The sequence below is a fragment of the Xenopus laevis genome, chromosome 6L (assembly GCF_017654675.1).
Source record: "Xenopus laevis strain J_2021 chromosome 6L, Xenopus_laevis_v10.1, whole genome shotgun sequence".
Lineage (NCBI taxonomy): Eukaryota > Metazoa > Chordata > Amphibia > Anura > Pipidae > Xenopus > Xenopus laevis.
The window spans coordinates 94,005,796-94,018,557 of NC_054381.1; the positions used below are offsets into that span (position 1 = coordinate 94,005,796).

At 39.6% G+C, this 12,762-nt stretch overlaps 1 protein-coding gene and 1 pseudogene across 3 annotated transcripts in view; both read left to right on the plus strand.

The window, feature by feature from the left end:
* Positions 1-7,340, plus strand: part of LOC108718595 — a 43,454-nt pseudogene extending 36,114 nt beyond the window's left edge.
* The window catches only part of riok1.L (RIO kinase 1 L homeolog), a 31,672-nt gene continuing 23,573 nt past the window's right edge, over positions 4,664-12,762 (plus strand). Inside the window, exons 1-2 of one of the 3 annotated variants that reach the window (XM_041565562.1) lie at positions 4,664-5,689; positions 8,690-9,045. The gene's annotated coding sequence lies outside the window, so the exon portion shown is untranslated. 3 annotated transcript variants of the gene reach the window in all.

Genomic DNA, 12,762 nt, shown 5'->3' on the forward strand with positions numbered 1-12,762 from the left:
AAATCCTTCCTTACATTTTATTTTTTTGTATTCATGTTAACTGGTTCATATGGGCATAATATTTAGCTAGACTGAGGGGCAGATTTGGGGGTATATAAAGAGAGCAGGTATTGGTTCATTATAGTGATGGGCTAATCTGTGCAGTTTAGCTTTGCCCAAAAATTCTCGAAACAGCGAAAAATTTGTGAAACGTATTTAAGTCAATGGGCGTCAAAATTATTTTGATGCGAGTGTCAATTTTTATACGCACGACTATTTGGTCCAAATGCATTAAAGTCAATGAGAGTCCCCATAATTTTGATGCACAACAACAATTTTTTTTGGACACACCCGATTTTTTTCCAGCGAATTGTCACTGCAGTTTCGCAGATTAATTTGGTTGCGGCGAAACGTGGACAATTGCCATGAATTTGCTTCATGCTAATGTATTCGCCTATCACTACTTCATGACTACCTTTGGCCAACATTCATTAAAGGTTCAATTTTAGTGGTATTAGAGCTTTTTGAAACCACGATTAAACTCCATTTCTCTAAAACCACAAATGCCATAAAAGTTATTAAAATATATGAATATAAAAAGCACCAGTGAAAAAAAATACTAAACATTCAGAAAAAAATGTATCTCTAAACCTAAAAAATTTGAGTTTTTCATTCAATTACTAGCAAAAAAAATATGAATTTAAAATATGGTTAAAAAGAAGGTCCAATAGGAACAGTGCAGCTCCCATTGACGTCTATTAGATCTTGACAGCTTTTGCTTGGCTCTGTTTTTTGTGGTTTTTACACTTAAAGGGGTTGTTCACCTTACAATTAACTTTGGGTATGATGTAGTGATTGATATACTGAAACAATTTACAATTACTTTTCATTTTTGATTATTTGGGGTTTTTGAGTTACAGCAGAACCCTCATTTTGCATTTTTCAGGATACCAGAAAAAAAATGTTGTAAAATCCAGGAAAATGTAAAATTAGGGAGGTGTATTATGCAGAATATATTGGTGGGACCACAAAAATGGTGTGGAATAAGGGAAAACTTAAAATCAGGGGATATAAAATTGAGGTTTCGCTGTATTTACAGCAGCTTTTTATTCAGCAGCTCTCCAGTTTGCAATTTCAGCAATCTGGTTGCTAGGGTCCAAATTCCCCTAGCAGCCTTGCATTGATGTGAATATGAGACTGGAATATGAATAGTAGAGGGCACAAATAGAAAGATGAGTAACAAAAATTAGCAATAACATTAGATGTGTAGCCTTACAGTGCATTTGTTTTTAGACGGGGTCAGCGAAAAGTTGCTTAAAATTAACCATTCTATGACATGCTAAAAGTTAACTTATAGGTGAACCACCCCTTTAATAAATCTCAGAAATGTTTTAAAAAACACAAATTTTTAGAGAATTTTTTTTTCCTCAGAAAAAGTATTTTACTCAAATTGGATCAAAGGATAACTGCTATTATTATATCACCCTAAAATGGTCTTAATGCTCTACAAACTATTCATCGCTTGAACATGGATAGAATAGTCTTCGGATAGAACTACCTGCTCATGACCCTCACTGAAACGTGTTGCCAAATAATTCTTGGTGCTTGTTTTGGCTGACATGTTGAATCAATAGTCAAGTTATTGACCAACGACCATCCTCCCAAGGCTGGATTTACCTAGTGGGCACCCCTAGGCCCCTCCCTTTTATTCACGCAAATTTTCATTGAGACCAAAGCAATGGGTATTGGCGACAGGCCAGTACTGGCACTCTGTGGGTTCGGTCAAATGCCAGAGGGGCTGCTATAAGGTGCCATAGGAAGTCAGTATTTAGTGGGCTGGTGGGGGGCTGTTTGGGCTTCTGCGTAGGCTGATTGGGCCTCTGTGTACCTGAAATACCAGGGCCTATCTTAATTATATAGGAAATATATAAAACTATCATATCTACTGCACATCCTCAGTTTTTCTGAACCAATGTGGGTGTGGTTGGGCAGCATGCCGCCCCCTTTAAATCCTGGCGCCCTAGGCCCAGGCCTTGGTGACCTTTCCACAAATCCGGGCCTGCATCCTCCAAGGGGTTTTTGTTGCCCTCAACCTTCTTGTTGCATTTCCAACCAGTCCCATTTTCAGTAGGAAAGCAGTGGTACAGGAAAGCTATGAAACAAGATTTGATTTTGAAATTTATTGGCTTTGCTTTATGTAAGAGATTGGTGAATCCTTGATTTAGTGTATTAGGTATTTGAGGAGAGAAAAAAATGAGAACCCAATGGTCAGTATAAGACCCCTATGTAATAACAGAATGGGATTAATTTATAAACACCGGGCAACTGGCAGTAACCCATTTGCAACTGGCAGTAACCCATAGGAACCAATCTGTGGGTTGAATGAGTCAAGACAAGGTAGATAGTGCCAATGCCCCAACCCTCTTTAGATCCAACTGCAGAACCAGAATCTGAGTCAGTATGAAACTCTAAGAGGGTTATTTAGTAAACTCCAAATTTATCTCATATTTTATTTAAAAAAACATGACCAAACTCCCATGCCTGATTTGACCTTATTTATTAAGAAAAAAAACATTAATTCAGGGAAAAAAACCATGATAAAATCAAGTGAAAAACCCAAATCATCCAATTTTTTTCTGACTTTTTTGCCAAATTGCACGATTTTTTAGTTTTTTTTGCCTGAAAACCCCACATTTTTTTGGATTTTCAGGCTAAACTCAGCACAAATCATAATATCTTCAAGTTGAGATTGGTGCCTCTCCGATTGACTTATACAGTCAAACAGTAATTTATGGTGCTTTAACTGCAGTTCCAGAGGCAATTGTCTTGCGCAGGTAAACCCTATCTCATACCTCCCAACATTTTGGAAGTAAAAAGAGGGACAAAAAAATTTTTTCTGCACGTAGCGCAGCAATTTTTTTGACCACACCCCTTTCTGTGGCCAAACCCCCTAATTACCATGTTCGTTTTACAAGATTTGGCAGGTTATGAAAGTTTGAAAATATTTCTCCTTATCTAAACTGTGTTTTTGTGTCTCAAAATTGTTACAAAGTATCTTATTTGCACCTGTTAGCTGTTCTGGGCTCTCTGCTAAAAGCCAATTAAGTGAGAAACTTTGTTTCTTTTTCTGGCTGTTCACTGCAGAGAAAAGAGGGACTTTCCAGTACAAATGAGGGACTGCGGGTTGAGCTGTCAAAAGAGGGACTGTCCCTCCGAAAAAGGGACAGTTGGGAGGTATGCTATCTAAACTCTCAGGAATGTAATGAAAGGGGATATTTGGCAATACATTTACTGCACAAGCCGTTATTTAGAGTCTATAATTGCGGCCTTTTGCAGAAACAATAAGCTGAAGAGTTCCCAGTTATAGAAAAGTTATAGTTTTGGGGTCAAACCATCTTTATGATTTGCAGGAAAAGAAAATAAATTAATATGGCAGTCACTCAAACGGAATTGCTTTATTGCTTGATTTCAGGTGGTGTTTTCTTTTTCCAGCAACAACTAAAAAAAAAAGTTAAATTAAACCAGAAAAGTACTTAGCAGTTGAGAATGATGAGTTGTGTATTGCAACGGGATAGATTTACTAATCCATAAAAAGAGATATTTTGTGCTGCAGGCTGCCAAATTGCTTGGTGGTTCAGTTAGGAATTCACAGAGTGTTGTTTTACTCTTTAACCTGTTAAATAATTTAGCAGATCTGGCTTTTAACCACTCACTCCAGAAAAAGAGCCTAGCAAGGGCCAAAAATGCCTGAACAGAATTCAAGAAATTGATGTTGGCCATTGATAACAGCAGTTTCTATGGATATGACCAACCTAAATTAGTGGTTACCAAACTGTAGATGACTTTACCACACAAGGGGAGTAAAACCTGTGGATGAGATGACCAAGCACAAAGGATTAGTAAGGCAAAACCAAGGCGGAATACTGATTTTCTTACCTAAATATTATAGTGATCATAGCTTGAAGGCCGACTAGTGTGAGATTTCATAAAAATCATTTATTTGCTCTTCTAGATGTTCTTATAATTGTAACCAGTTCACCTTGTAATAAGGGGGAAATGACCAAATTATTTTCTCAGAAATGATTGAACCCAAAAAGTCTCAAAACCTTCTAGCAATCAGTTTACACTGCCTGTAGAAGATAAAAAGCCCCATTTAGAAAAAGGGGAGGTACAAAACTACAAGATATGTTTTGTGATTCATGCACAAAATCTCATTTTTTATGCTCCTTGTCTCTCCTCACTTGTCCTATGTTAGCTGGTCTGTGTCCAATGTATAGTCTTCTAAACCGGGTGTAATATTGTGGTAGGACCATGATGGGTGCAGATTACCACCCTAACCTTGGGTGCCAAAGCTCCATGGCCAAGCTCTAAAAACTCAAACAAATGAAAGTACTACTTGACTGGTAAATTATAGCAGCCAATCAACAGGCAGCATTTACTGTTTAGCTGTTCATCTGATTGGTTGGGTTACAAGATGTGTGCAACTTAAGACCTTTTATTAAATTTTTCTATTCATTGAATCACTTAAAAGTGCACATATAAGCATTTTTCTGAAAAAGGCAAATCATCATCCTTTAGAAGAAACCATGTAAATGTCCAAAAAAATTCAAAAAGAATAGGTCGAAAGGTCAAAGAGCACCTTCCTGTCAAGGATTGGTTAGGGGGCACTGTGGAGGCAGAGGTGAGAAGGGTGAGTCCTTCAGGCAGGGTCTGTAAGGGCAGGTCAAGGAGAGGAAGTACAGAATCAGGGTGAAAATGGAGATGAGTCAGAGTTGACTGGAACAAGACCATGTGGACGAAGAAGGGCACGAAACGCGTTAGTTTGCAGCACACACTCTGAGAAAGTGCCCGGTATTTGGGGGCACGAAACGCGTTAGTTTGCAGTACACACTCTGAGGAAGTGCCCGGTGTTTGGGGGCACGAAATGCATTTGTTTGCAGTACACCCACCACAATTTCACCACTGTGTATTGTTTCAATAAAGCCAAAGTTTGATATTATCACATTGGCCTCCTGTGAACAGTCTGTCAGCGTTGCGAGCAGGTAACGTTTCTGGGCCCCAGCTTAGGTCTGTTCCACATATATCGTCTATAACTTGCCACATCTAATCGTGAGATTGGCTCCTGGATGTTGTTTCCTGCTGGGCCTATGCCTCTCATGTTGCAATGTAGCTGTGATTGGATTTGGTAGTGTATAACAACTTAGCAGGGATGGGAAAACTATGTAGCACTGGCGTAACTACCGAGGAAGCAGACCCCGCAGCTGCGAGGGGGGGGGCCGTGAGGAGAGGGGCCGGAAAGGATTTTACTGAAGCCACGCCCCCGCCACCGGCTTTGCCTCCCTGCTGCCGGCACCTCTCCTGCTACTGGTGAAGGGCCTTGCGTTCCACAGCAGAACGCACGGCCATCTTGGATTTTTTTTTTTTACGAACCTAGAGAGCAGGGCGGGAGAGAATCAGCATAGAGCCTGGCTCTGGTCCCCCAGCAGAGCTCGTCTGCGAAGAACTATTGGCACCTTAAGAGATCGACGCAGAACTCAAGTACCTCAAGCGTCTCCTTTTACCGGGAACCCATAATCCTGCCCTGTTCCCAAAGCCTGTGCCTGTCTTCTTGTTCCAGGGACAGCCTTGTGCAGACCCCGGACACAGCCTCGGCAGTCCACCCCAGGGCCCGCTCGCTAAGCATGCTAGGAGGTAGACAGGAGAGCAAAAGGTAACCTGTTCCTGTGCGATTTAATTAATGGATTCAGAAGGTTTTTGAGTGACAAAATGAATTGCTGCAGTGAATTGAATTTAGTTAAAATGATCACTGTGTTGATCCTGGCTATGAATTGACTTGTAGTTTTAATAATATCAGCAAAAAGTTTTGACTCTTGTTCTTAAGCTACTTCAAAAGACTGCTGATGTGATTTCTTGTTATAAAAATGTATGCTCCAAATTAAAAAAACTTACAAACCATTTGAAAGAAGTCTCAGTCCCAGTCATCAGGACAATTCCACATATATTCTAACCTTTAAGATGGCAACTGTGCACTTTGTGGCTCTCAATGGATGCTGGGAATTTTTCTTCAGCAGTGTTACTGTTTGTGCTAATCTGTGGTGAGCTACTGAGCTTCCTACCCACAACTGCTTTAGCAGTCAATGCAACTTAGCCTCTTTGAGTAAATCTGGAGCAGGCACTCAAATAAAGGCAATCTTCCATTAAATTGTTGAAATGAAGTAAAAAAGATTTATTGTGTCCTCTGCCTTACGCGTTTCGTGTTACAAACACTTAATCATAGGCTCTGATTGTTTGTAACATGAAACGCGTAAGAGAGAGGGCACAATAAATCTCTTTTACTTCAACAATTTGATGGATTTGATTTCAACAATTTGATGGAAGATTGCCTTTATTTGAGTGCCTGCTCCAGATTTACTTACGGTTGTCCGCTCCCTATGCTGAGGGCTCAGACGGTGCACCTGGGCCACTTCCTTGATGTGGTGAGTTAATATACAACTTCATGGAGACCCATTTTTTCCTTCTATCAACTTGGCCTCAACTATGGCACAAATGGAAGTTTTTAGCCTACTGCATAGTGCAAAAATGTAGCTCCAATTTATATGAACAGGATATCTTTAAAAGCAGCAGTACCAACACTTATGGGTTAGCAAATGGACTTTAAGAGTCAAATTCCCTTCCTTCCTATATTTTTATATTTCTGTCCTATTAATAACAGTAGCATCAAGTGTAAGGTAATACTTTCAATCTATTCACTGATCTTACTGGCATCTCAGGATTTAATGGAGTGCTCATTGGCCATTTTCAGTGATCTTACTGGCATGTGTGGCTTTAATGAATTGCTTATGGGACATTTTCTAGTGATCTTATTGGCATGCGTGAAATTAATGAAGTCCTCATTGGTCATTTTTAAGTTATCCTTTTGGCATGTCTGGGATTAATGGAGCACTTATCGGCCATATCTACAGTGATTATACTTGCACAGCCATATTTGTCTACGCCCCATTTTCAAAGGAGTTACCTGATTTTGCCCTCCCCCAGTCTAATAGGAATTCCCCCAGATTTCTGCAGGCAAAATTATATGTACGCATGCGCAAATACACTCAGTGATGTAATCTGAGCTATGTACACTTGTTGTGAGTAGTCAGTAGCTTCAGGCGCACTTGTGTTTCTCCCAATGTCACTATTGAGTCTGAAAATGTTGCTGATCTCTCCTACTTTGAAATTGACAGCTCTGCACAGCTGGTGTTAAAATGGTGGACCAGTTGCACCCAATCAGGTCCCACGCCCAAATTCTTCATCAGGGGCCCAGGAAAGTGCCTCTGCAGGAGGGCCCCACAAAGTCTAGTTACGCCACTGCCGTATGACTATTCATAGAAACAGAAGGTTGGTTGAACAATGTGGCCATCTTAATTTTCTGCCCAAGTAAAACATGGCGGATGGTGCAGCCAATCATAACAAGGTTTCTAAATGTTACGACATTTATTTGGCTTGGTAATTTCATTGGCGGCCTTTAATGCAGACTCAGCTTCCCTGCACGATTAGGCTCCACCTCTTTAACCAGCGCTGTCAAGACGGCAAAAAGTGTCAGGTTCATGTGAAGGTTTCCATACACGCACCCCGGCCTTTGTCATGATCCCCCTCCGTAATCTGCTCCTGCTCGTCCTCCTGGCCTTCCCGATCACGCTCATCGGCAACAGCGAAGGTGAGGTTGGAGCGCAGCCGTAAAACCGTGGGCTCTGGGCAAGCGCTGGCAATGGCAAATTGTATCGCTAAGTGGATCCTGGGAGTTGTAGTTCTATAGTAGCCTGTACGCTAGTCTCTTCCTGTTACTTTACTGCTGAGTGTGTGTGTGTGAGCTGTATATAGATACATATACACAAGTGTGCGCGTTATACTACTTCCCGTATGTTGTTTGCAGGCCCGAACTCACCCTTAATCTCTGTAGGTGTATGTGCGGCCCAACAACCGGGGCTTCATGCAGCTACAACTACAATTTACAGCTACAGTTGCGGCTTGTGCCAGGCATTGTAGTTTGTGCCAATAGAGCTGCGCCTGCGAGGAAGTTTGGTCGAGTTGTTGAGCCGGGTTATTTCGGGGCTTGCGGAGAGTATTGGAGTCAAAGGCTGCACATGTCTATGTAGTTCCCAGGCTGTTGTGCGCGGTGTATCTCTTCCCATTGTACAGGCCGGGCCGCCTCTGGCTGACGTGTCAGCGCCCGCGACTCATTCATTCTCACACCCCTCCTTATCATGTCTGTACATTAGTGACTGGAGACAGTGGCCTTCCAGGCTAGTTACATCCCAGGCCCCTTCTTATAACGCCTGTACATTAGTGAGGTGGACTCCCATGTTCATTTAGTCTCAGCCCCTCCATATAATGTCTGTACATTAGTGAGGGGCAGTGAGGTGGGCTTTCAGGCTAGTTTAATCCCAGGCCCCTCTCATATAATGTCTGTATGTAGATAGATAGATAGATGTTTCAATATATTCTTTATTTTGTTTTGGATTTTGTTTGTTGGATTCATTCTAGATGCATTGGAGGTTACACTGGTTTCCAGTGCCTTGGAATTAAAGGACCAGTAACCTTAAAAAAAAATGTTTAAAAATTCGTTAGTGCACAACAAAAAATAAACACCAAGACAAATGAAACTTTTAAAAAGCAAAGCCTTTAATAAGAAATAACTTACAGAAAATCCACTTCCTGTCCTCTTCAGAAACGGCGAAAAGGTGACCATCCACACTGCATCGATCGATTTCTCCTCCCTGGCTCCTCACTGACAGGCATCCTCCTCCCGACGTCCAGCAGCAGCAGTGTCTCTCCTTCCCCGCACATCGGCTTCCCTCCTCCGCTCTCCTCATCTCCCTGGTGGGTGCATTCCAGAGCTGCCTATAGAGCAGGAGCGCCTGTGTCTCTACTGGCAGCATTGTGTGCAGCTTCCCGAGCGGCAGCTCCTTGTCAGCGCTGGGGAAGAGGACAGAGGGGAGGGCTAGGATTTCCAGCATGAGCTCCCGTTCATGAGGGTCTTGAGATGGATAGTGGATATGCCAGGAGCACGAAGGAATGGTGGAGGTGAGATAGGTGGGAACATGTGTGGCCATATCCTAAAAAACACATAAAAAAAAATCAATAGTTAGACATAAACACAGCTATCGTCCATATAAACAGCCATTGTCACAACAAGAAAATGTATTTTATATTATAAAAAAACCATCGCTCAGCTCTGCATACTATTTATAAGGGTTAAAATGATTCTACCTTATTATCAAATAAACGGAGAGATTTTACCTTTTCAAAAAGAAAAAAACAACTCAGTATACACACTTGATCTGCTGGCCACATATCACACCTATTTGGCTGAATTTAGGCCAACAAAACTGGCATCTCACTAAAAAAAAGTCTTTAAAATACCATAGAGCATTAATTATTCTTGTGAAGTTTTTGAAAAATAATTGTAAAATCTTCTGCAAAGTAATACATTAATAATGTAAATATGCAATATATGATATACAATCTGTTATAAATACATGTTTTGTTATAGCAAGAGCTTGATTAGTATATAAAAAGCAATCCAAATGCAAAAAGTCTACTAAGACAGTAATTTGCAACTATTGAACTTATGTAGAATTGTGCATATAGTCCAGTGTGTGAAAAGTGCCTCTGCATGGAAGCTTGTAACATTGTAACATTATAACATATAACATTACCTGGAGGTGGCCCACCTAAGCCAGGTGGAGGTGGGAAGGAAATGTTCACTAGAGCTGCTGACCCATTAGGAGGCAGGCTAAAGTAATTGGCTGAAGATTCTTCTTCTGTTGGTGGGGGTGACAGCAATGTTAAAGGGGAACTATCGCAAAAATGAAAATGTGATAAAAGCTACCTCATAATGAATTAAGAAACTTTCTAAGTACAATCAATTAAACATTCTGCCTCGTTTCTGAAATAATCAAGTTTATATTCACTATTCCTCTCTCAGCATCTGATTCTCTTCATTCTGTCTTTATGCAGCAGTTGGGTGTCAGATGTATGATCCAATATATTATATAAGAGAGGGCTCCCTTTTCTAGCAGATGTATTAGAGTTAAATCAAATAACTGATTCCAGTTAAATCTAACAAAATAACTGCCTTTTGCTCAAATTCTGCATGTAGAAAGGTAGGATTTCTGTAGAATTCAATGGGAGTTGTCCTAGGCAAAATACAAGCAACTTTTTAATTGGTCTTCGTAATATAGTTTTATAGTTATTTGCCTTTTTCTTCTGACTTTTCTGCAGCTTTCAAATGGGCGTCGCTGACCCCTTCTATAAAGCAAACACTCAGTAAGGCTGCAATTGTATTGTTATTGCTAATTTTTATAACTTATCTTGCTATACAGACCCTCCCCTATTCATATTCCAGTCTCTTATTCAAATCAATGCATGTTTTGGACCCTAGCAACCAGACTGCTAAAATTGCAAACTGGAGAGCTTCTGAACTAAAACTAAATAACTCAAAAACCCCAAGTAATAAAAAATTAAAGCCAATTACAAATTGTCTCAGAATATCACTCTCTACATCATATTAAACGTTATCCCAAAGGTAAACAACCCCTTTAATATAGTTCTAGAATGCTTCAGATATCTATCAAAATATAGCTAAAAATGTAGTAAGCACAATATTTTGAAGACACATGATAAACTACTTACTACCATGCAAGGGTACTGGAAGGTAGCAGCATTCTATAAACAACCGCTATTAGTTATGATAAACTCAGTTAAGTTGTGTAACTAGACACAAGTACTAATAAACACAAAAGGGTGGCAATGGAAATACTAAGTCAACACAAGTTCTGGTAGAGATTTGATTTTCTGTTGACTTTCTGCTGGTAGTTCACTTTAGTACATTTGTTTGGAAAATGAGACGGTCCTACTAAACTTTTTCAGTTTAGAGCAATGGAACACACAATATGATTTAAATGGGTTGTTCACCTTTAAATTATCTTTTAGTATGATGTAGATAGGGCTATTCTGAGACAATTTGCAATTGGTTTTAATTTTTCATTATTTGTGTTTTTTTACTTATTTAGCTTTTTGTTCAGCAGCTCTCCAGTTTGTAATTTCAGCCATCTGGTTGCTAGGGGTCCAGTTACCCAAGTAACCATGCACTGATTTGAATAAGAGACTGGAATATGCTAAATAGAAAGACGAGGAATAAAAAGTAGCAATAACAATACATTTGTAGCCTTACAGAGCATTTATTTTAGATGGGGTCAGTGACCCCCATTTGAAAGCTGGAAAGATCCAGAAAGAGGCAGCAAATCATTCAAAAACGATGAAAAGTTGCTTAGAATTGGCCGTTCTATAACATACCAAAAGTTAACTTGAAGGTGAACCACCCCTTTAAGCAGGCAATTATTCACCACAGCATTTTTTTGGCTAAAAAAACATAGTTCAAAACTATGTTCATAATCATTTCAGAAAATGATCAAGGAAAATATTTAGCACCTGAAAAGTTTGGAGTAGATTTATAAAAGGTCGAATTTCGATTTCATGTAAATTTTTTTACTCTGAACATCTAAAACTCGAACAAATATTACCGTTTCGAAAATTCGAATCAAATTCGACTTAACTCGAATCTAGTTTTTTCTCCAAAAAAAACTTGAATGTCAGGAAGGCTATTAATAGCTTCAAATTGGTCACTGGACCTCTGCCATTCTGCAGGTTTTAGGTGGCAAATAGTCAAATTCCAATTGTTCTCAGGGTCAAGGTTTGATAAATCTCAAAATTCGAATTTGGGTTTTGATTACTCCCAATTCGAATTTGTGAGATTTGACCAAAAATACAATTCAGATTCACTATTCGACCCTTAATAAATCTGCCCCTTTGTACAATTTGCTATGCAAATAGGGGCTGTAAAGTCCTATGGCAACCCCAAAGAGGACTTACTGGTCTATAAAGCAATTTCTAAAAGCAAAAGCTGCAAAGAAAAGGACAACTTCTTTATTGTGACAGTCACTTGTTAAATGTCACATTGCTCCCCATCACTTGGTGAGTTTATGTATTCATGTAAAGACCAACGATTAAAACAAAATAAATGAAAAATGCCACACTGTTACCATATTGTTGATGTTAAATTACATTGAGAGGTAGTTGCACTGAAATGCAATAGTTTTAAAGCTACTCAGTTAGCTGCCAGTTAGCTGCCATCTTGGAAACTTACTGACCTAAATTTACAGCCACTCTGAAAGTTTTGTACTAAAAAAATAAATGTCAGCCTCTGTTTAATTATTTCAAGAATAATTACTCCTCCATTATATAACTTACCATTCTGATGTATGGATTTTCGCCAAGACATATCTGACACAGAATGGGAAAGTCCTGGAAACAAAAAAACTATTGCTCATAGAGCCATGTAGAGACCCATTTGAATTGAATTTGACTATTTCACTTTGACGGTTTATAATTATGTGCAAGAACTAAACTGTTGTATCACAATTATCATTAACCCATATTAATAAAGCACCAACATATGCCACAAATCTGTACAACTAAACATACAGCTCTAAATGCAAACAATAACACAAAAAAAGAGTGTCTGTGACACGCACATGCTCAGTGTGCTTTCAGCAGAATTTTAGCTGGGGGTCAGGTTTTATTGTCATTTAAGCCGATGCTACAGGATTGATTATTAAATTTGGATGCCAATTATGCTGGTTTTTGAGCTGCCATGTACCAATAGTCTGAATTATTAACTAACCAGCCCTATACTGGGGCATCTTTGGTGGAAAAGATCTCCACTGCTAAAGGGCTGTG